Source organism: Suricata suricatta, chromosome 5 (assembly GCF_006229205.1).
Source record: "Suricata suricatta isolate VVHF042 chromosome 5, meerkat_22Aug2017_6uvM2_HiC, whole genome shotgun sequence".
NCBI classification, from domain to species: domain Eukaryota; kingdom Metazoa; phylum Chordata; class Mammalia; order Carnivora; family Herpestidae; genus Suricata; species Suricata suricatta.
The window spans coordinates 84305374-84311373 of NC_043704.1; the positions used below are offsets into that span (position 1 = coordinate 84305374).

A 6000-nucleotide genomic window follows, 5' to 3' on the forward strand; every position below is an offset into this window, starting at 1 on the left:
TTAAATATGGAGAACAAATAGGGTTACCAGAGGAGTTGTGGCAGGGGGGCATGGGCTAAATGGGTGAGAGCATTAAGGAATCTACTCCTGAAATCATTGTTGTGCTATATGCTAACTAATTTGGATGCAAATTTTTTTTTTAAATTAATAATAAACTAATGCCTACACAAAACAAAAAATAAATAAATAAATGCTTATCCTTGGAAATACCACGTCTTTCCAGTGACAAGCTCTGCTGCTGAGTCTAGTCTATCATGCAAAATGCCTTACTTTAGATGATTTTTCTCTCAGGAATGTGAGGTTCATCAACAGTGCCCAGCCTAGTCCATCAGTTACAACTGTCAGGGTCTGAATCTCAACTGCCGAGAGCACTTAAATTCTTTCCCAGGCTGCTCCTGGGCACCAAGCCAATCAGATGGTGAGATGTCAGTTTTGTCACCCAAGCATTCTCTGGCGGTTAGGAGGGTCTTCCTCTTAGAGCACAGGCAGGCACCTTGAGGAGAAGGGGCATACTCCTCAGGCCAGTGAGTTAGAATCTGGGTGCTGGCATATTCCAAACTTTCCAACCAGGAAATGGAGAAATTCCGGGGAAATTAGAGCAGGCCGGTTTTCAGTGAGGACTCTGAAACTCATATTGTACAGAACGGTACTTGGCAGAACACTTTTTGTTTAAGATTATTTATTTTGAAAGAGTGTGTGAGCACGAACAGGGGACGGGCAGAGAGAGGGAGAGGAAGAATCCTAAGCAGGCTCCATGCTGTCAGTGCAGAACCAGACACAGGACTCAAACTCACGAAGTGTGAAATCATGACCTGAGCAGAAATCCAGAGTCCCACTCTTAACTGACTGAGGCACCCAGGCACCGCCAGAGCACCTTTTTTAATAAAGAGTTTGCTTCTTTAAAATTTTTTAGTTTAATACTACAGAGCTTTGTTGAAAAGGTGCACTGGCCAATTCCTATTAGCAATCTTGCTTTCTTTTAATGTCTGTCCTTGGAAGACAGTGTCAACTCTAACAATGTATGTGTATGTGTGGTCACCCGCCCTTCAAAGTTTGCCTTGAACAGCTTGGTTTCTCTCCCCAGGCCCCACCCCTCCCGATGGACTACAAGTTCTAACAATAACCAGCCTCCCATATATTATTGCTGAATAATTCCTTCTTGGTGGCTTTATAAAACATTTTTAAAAGAATCTGTATTGTTCTGTTTGACTCTTTTGAGATTCCTAGTATCTCATTACGTCAGGGTAGTCTTTGTTTCCTCAAGGTAAAACACACACACACACACACACACACACACACACACACACACACACCAGAAACCCACATATTACTGGCCTTTTTATTTAGCTGTCACAATACCAGCAGTGGGAGAGTCACTATGTGGAGGAAACAATAGTAACATGGATCACTTCACATTAAAAAGTGGTATCTAATTATTGTTTTTAGGGGCAGTTAATGAGTGGTACTTGTAGGTGATTAAACACATTTGGGTTTGGAAGACCAATGGGGTGAGAAGCAAACCTCTCTGCTCAGTAACAGTGTAGGGGGAGACAGACTTGGAACACCGCATCTGCTTCAAGAGTCCCATCCCACCCCACCCACGGGCCTTCTCATGAGGTTTAACAATGGGCTGAAGATGTCTGGGAAGCCGCCCAGCCAATAGAGCCCATTCACGAAGAGCATCCTAAGTTTGCTTGTATCATTGCAGGTTCAGCTCAGCAGCCACTGAGAACAAAACATTTACAGCCAGTGATGCTGAATGGAAGGGCCCTGAAAAGGTCAAAGTTCAGGAGCCCCTCCTCTATATCATATATTATATCATATATTTAGGACACAAAGATAAATAATAACCCTCCCAGCCCTCAGAGAATTCCACCTTGCAGCCAAGACCCATAGACACTGCTATAGGCTGAATGTCTGGGTCCTCCAAAATTCAAATACTAAATCCTGACTCCTAGTGTGATGGCATGAGGAGGTAGAGCATTTGGAAGGTGATGAGGTCATAGGGGCAGAACCCTTCTGAATGGGATTCGTGCCCTTATAAAAGAAGCCCAAGAATTAAGGAGTGCACTTATCATGATGAGCACCAGGTGATGCATGGAAGGGGTGAATCACTATATTGTACACCTGGAACGAATATAACACTGTGTGTTAACTAACTAGAATCAAAATAAAAACTTTAAAAAAAAAAAAAAGAAAGAAAGTAAGAAAGAATGAGGCCTAGAGAGCTCCCTTCCATCTTGTGAGGATACAGTGAGAAGTCTGCAACCCTTCCTGGACATGCTGGCACCCTGATCTTGAAATTCCAGCTCCCAGAACTGTAAGAAATAAATGTTTGCTGCTTGTAAGCCACCCAGTCTGTGGTATTCTGTTACAGCAGCTTAAACAGACTAAAACATACACTTAACAAAAAAAAGCACAGTGATGTGTTAAAATAGAGACATGAACAAAGCATTATGGGAGAACAAAGATGAGAATGACTAATTCTGGCCAGTTTAGAAACACTGAAGGGGAAGGAAATAAAGGCTCCATGGAGGAAGGGTCATCTGAGCTGGGCTTTCAAAGAGGAGGAAGTTTGGCAGGTAAAGGCTGGACCCTCTAGCAGAGGAAACACAACAAAATAGCAAGGGGACATGAGAGTGTGTAAGCAACAGGGACAAACTGGCCAAGCACTTTCAACCTGACATGCACAGTAACAACGTGTTCATGCTTTCTTGAAAACGTTCCTTTCTTTAATGGTTTATGTTACTATAAAGATAATGCATGATAAACACCTTTCCCTGATTCAGCCAGAACTTAAAAATCAAATCAGGGGTGCCTGAGTGGCTCAGTCAATTAAGCAGCCGACTTCAGCTCAGGTCATGATCTCACAGTTCGTGGGTTTGAGCCCTGCATCGGACTCTGTACAGCTAGCTCAGAGCGTGGAGCCTGCTTCAAATTCTGTGTCTCCCTCTCTCTCTGACCCTCCCCCACTCATTCTGTCTCTCTCTGTCTCAATAATAAATAAAAACATAAAAAAAGAAAATCAAATCAAAACTTTCTGTTACCCAACTCTACGACTTAAGTCTTTTGTTTAAATTATGATCACCAATTTAAAAAGAAACTTTGGGAAACCTGAAAGATAAGGTGAAAATAAAGCAGTTCCCAAAACAAGTGGTGTTTTCTCATTGGAATCCACTATTGAGCAGGACACCTCAGCCACTGTTTCATTTACTCTATCTGCACAGTTCTAAACATTGAGGTTAGAAAGATGAATTAGAGGGGCTCCTGGGTGGCTTGCTTGGTTAAGCATCCAACTTCCACTCAGATCATGATCTCACAGTTCACAAGACAGAGCCCCACATCAGGCTCTGTGCTGACCACTTAGAGCTTGGAGCCTGCTTTTTAAAATGTTTTTAAGAAAAGAAAGATGAATTAGATATGGTCTCTGCCTTCTAGGAGCCCACAAATCAGTGAGCAAAAATAAAATGGCTGAAAAGCAAAACATGGCTTTGCTTTGGTGACACTGAGGAGCCAGAGCTTGTTAATGGCAATGCTTTTGCCACTCTGAGGCAAAACAAGCAAACCTCTCAACTTTATCCTTCATATTCTCAACTCATCCTCTGCAATTGCTACATGCCACGTCACTGCACAAGCCTGCGATTCTAGGGTGACACTGATCAGAGACCATGTCTTAATTTTCATAAAAGTAAATGCACTTGATTTAAAACAAAATTTTTTTAACATTTATTCATTTTTGAGAGACAGAGCATGAGCAAAGGAGGGCAGAGAGAAAGGAAGACACAGAATATGAAGCAGACTCCAGGCTCTGAGCTGTCAGCACAGAGCCCAATCCAGGGCTTGAACCCATGAACTGTGAGATCATGGCCTGAGCTGAAGTCTGTCACTCAACTAACTGAGCCATCCAGGTGCTCAGTACTTGATTTTTTTTTACAATGAAATGTCGTTCCTTTGGCAATACAGTAGTAGATGGTAGTTAGGTTATTTAAATGCCTTTACTCTCAGTCTGCTTTAATTTTTTTTTAATGTTTATTCATTTTTGGAGACAGAGTGTGAGCAAGAAGAGGGGCAGAGAGAGAAACACAGAAACTGAAGCAGACTCTAGGCTCTGAGCTGTCAGCACGGATCTCATCACAGGGCTCGAACCCAAGAACCATGAGATCATGACCTGAGCCAGTCAGCTGCTTAACCGACTGAACCACCCATGTGCCTCAGTATTTAATTTTTTTTTATATTGAAATTTCACTCCTTTGGTGATACAGTAGTAGATGATAGTTAGGTTATTTAAATGCCTTTACTCATGTCAATTTGATACTGGTCCCCAAAAAATATTTTACCAGTTCTTTAAGAATAAAAAGTATGAAAACTTTCAGTCTACACCATGCCAAACATAATGATCCACTGATTATTTTTTAATGTGTTTTCTAATTGTTTAGGAAATATTTAAATTCAGCCATCAAAGGAGATCCTTATTGAATGTAGATTTAACAGACTAGGAATTAATTATTAACAAGCTAGAAATAAAAACTGCAAACCAAGGTTTAAAACACCGATTATGGTACCCATAAAGAGGGGAGGGAAAAGCAGATTACAAAACACTGTATTTAGATATGCATCTAGTAAGTATTTTTCATATAATATTCTCTCTGTATATATCCATGGAGAAAAAGAACTGGATGAAGAATGTTTATATCCCAAGTCTCAGAATTATAGAAAAGCTTTTTTTTCTTTTTACCTATCTGCATTTTATAACTTTCCTATGATGAACCTATATTGTTCTTAAAACTTCTTTATTTTCAAAGAAAAAGAAATATGTGTTGATTTCTTAAGAAGGCACTATAAACTATCAAGATTTTTTAATTAAAACTTTAAGCTGCTAATTTCTCTCTCAAAGTTTCTGTGCTAAAGAAATAGTAACCAAGATTAAAACGTGTTGAACGATCCGGTCAACGTGGACTTAGTGAGTACCCACTGTGTGTCAGGTACTGCCTAGGGGAGGGATACTCCAATAATGCACAAGATCAGTCCTCAGGGAACTCAAGATCAGTGGTCCCTCGGCTCTAACAGGAACACCTAGAGAGACTAACCTTTTTTTTTTTTCAATCGCAAATTGGGGAGGGGCAGAGGACAGAGATTCCGAAGTGGGCTCTGAGCAGACAGGCTGACGGCAGCAAGCCTGACGTGGCGCTTGAACTCATGATCCGCTAGATCATGGCCTAAGCCAAAGTCAGATGCTCAGCTGACTGAATCACTCATGTACCCACACCAACCTTTTTATTTAACCCTCTTAAAAACCACCCCCTCCCCCCACATTCCTCCATAAGCCTACTGCTCAGGAGCCCCAGGGTGGAAGACAGAAAGCTCCAGTTTAAAAGTTACCCAGGTAATTCTAATGTGGTCATCCTGGAATCAACCTCAGAGAACCACTAGTGAGGTGGTTTGTTGCCATTTCTTGACAATCATGAAAAACTGTAAAACAAGTAATGGTTCAATAATAAAAAAAAAAACCATTGTTTTAATGATGTAAGGATAGTTCAATTTAATTTTAGACAGACATTCAAAATCCTGTTTCCAATTACTATTGAAGGTCTGGGGAATTCTCATAATAAAATTTACTTAAAAGAACAGGTTAGAAAGTTTTATATTTATTATATTCATGTATTCATTCATTTATGTTACACAAAATATATTCTATCAGGAAAAACAATAATTAAAGTTTGGGAGAAAATTGGCCAAAACAGTAACACTGATATCTATTATCTTACAGTGACATATTTTTATTTTCTATATTCTATTCTTCTTTTTAATGTTTTATTTTATTTTTTTGAGAGAGAGAGAGACAGTGCGAGCAGGGAAGGGTCAGAGAGAGACGGAGACACAGGCTCTGAAGACAGTCTCCAGGCTCTGAGCTGTCAGCACAGAGCCCAAGGCAGGGCTCAAACCCACGAACTGTGAGATCATGACCTGAGCCAAAGCTGGACGCTCAACTGACTGAACCAC

General features: G+C 40.6%; 1 long non-coding RNA gene across 2 annotated transcripts in view; it reads right to left on the bottom strand.

Annotated features, from left to right (window-relative positions):
* Positions 1-346, bottom strand: part of LOC115291978 — a 51133-nt gene extending 50787 nt beyond the window's left edge. For both annotated transcript variants that reach the window (XR_003908745.1, XR_003908744.1), the window contains exon 1: positions 271-346. This is a non-coding gene — a long non-coding RNA (uncharacterized LOC115291978). The remainder of the gene's footprint in view (positions 1-270) is intronic.
* Positions 347-6000: the final 5654 nt, after the last annotated feature.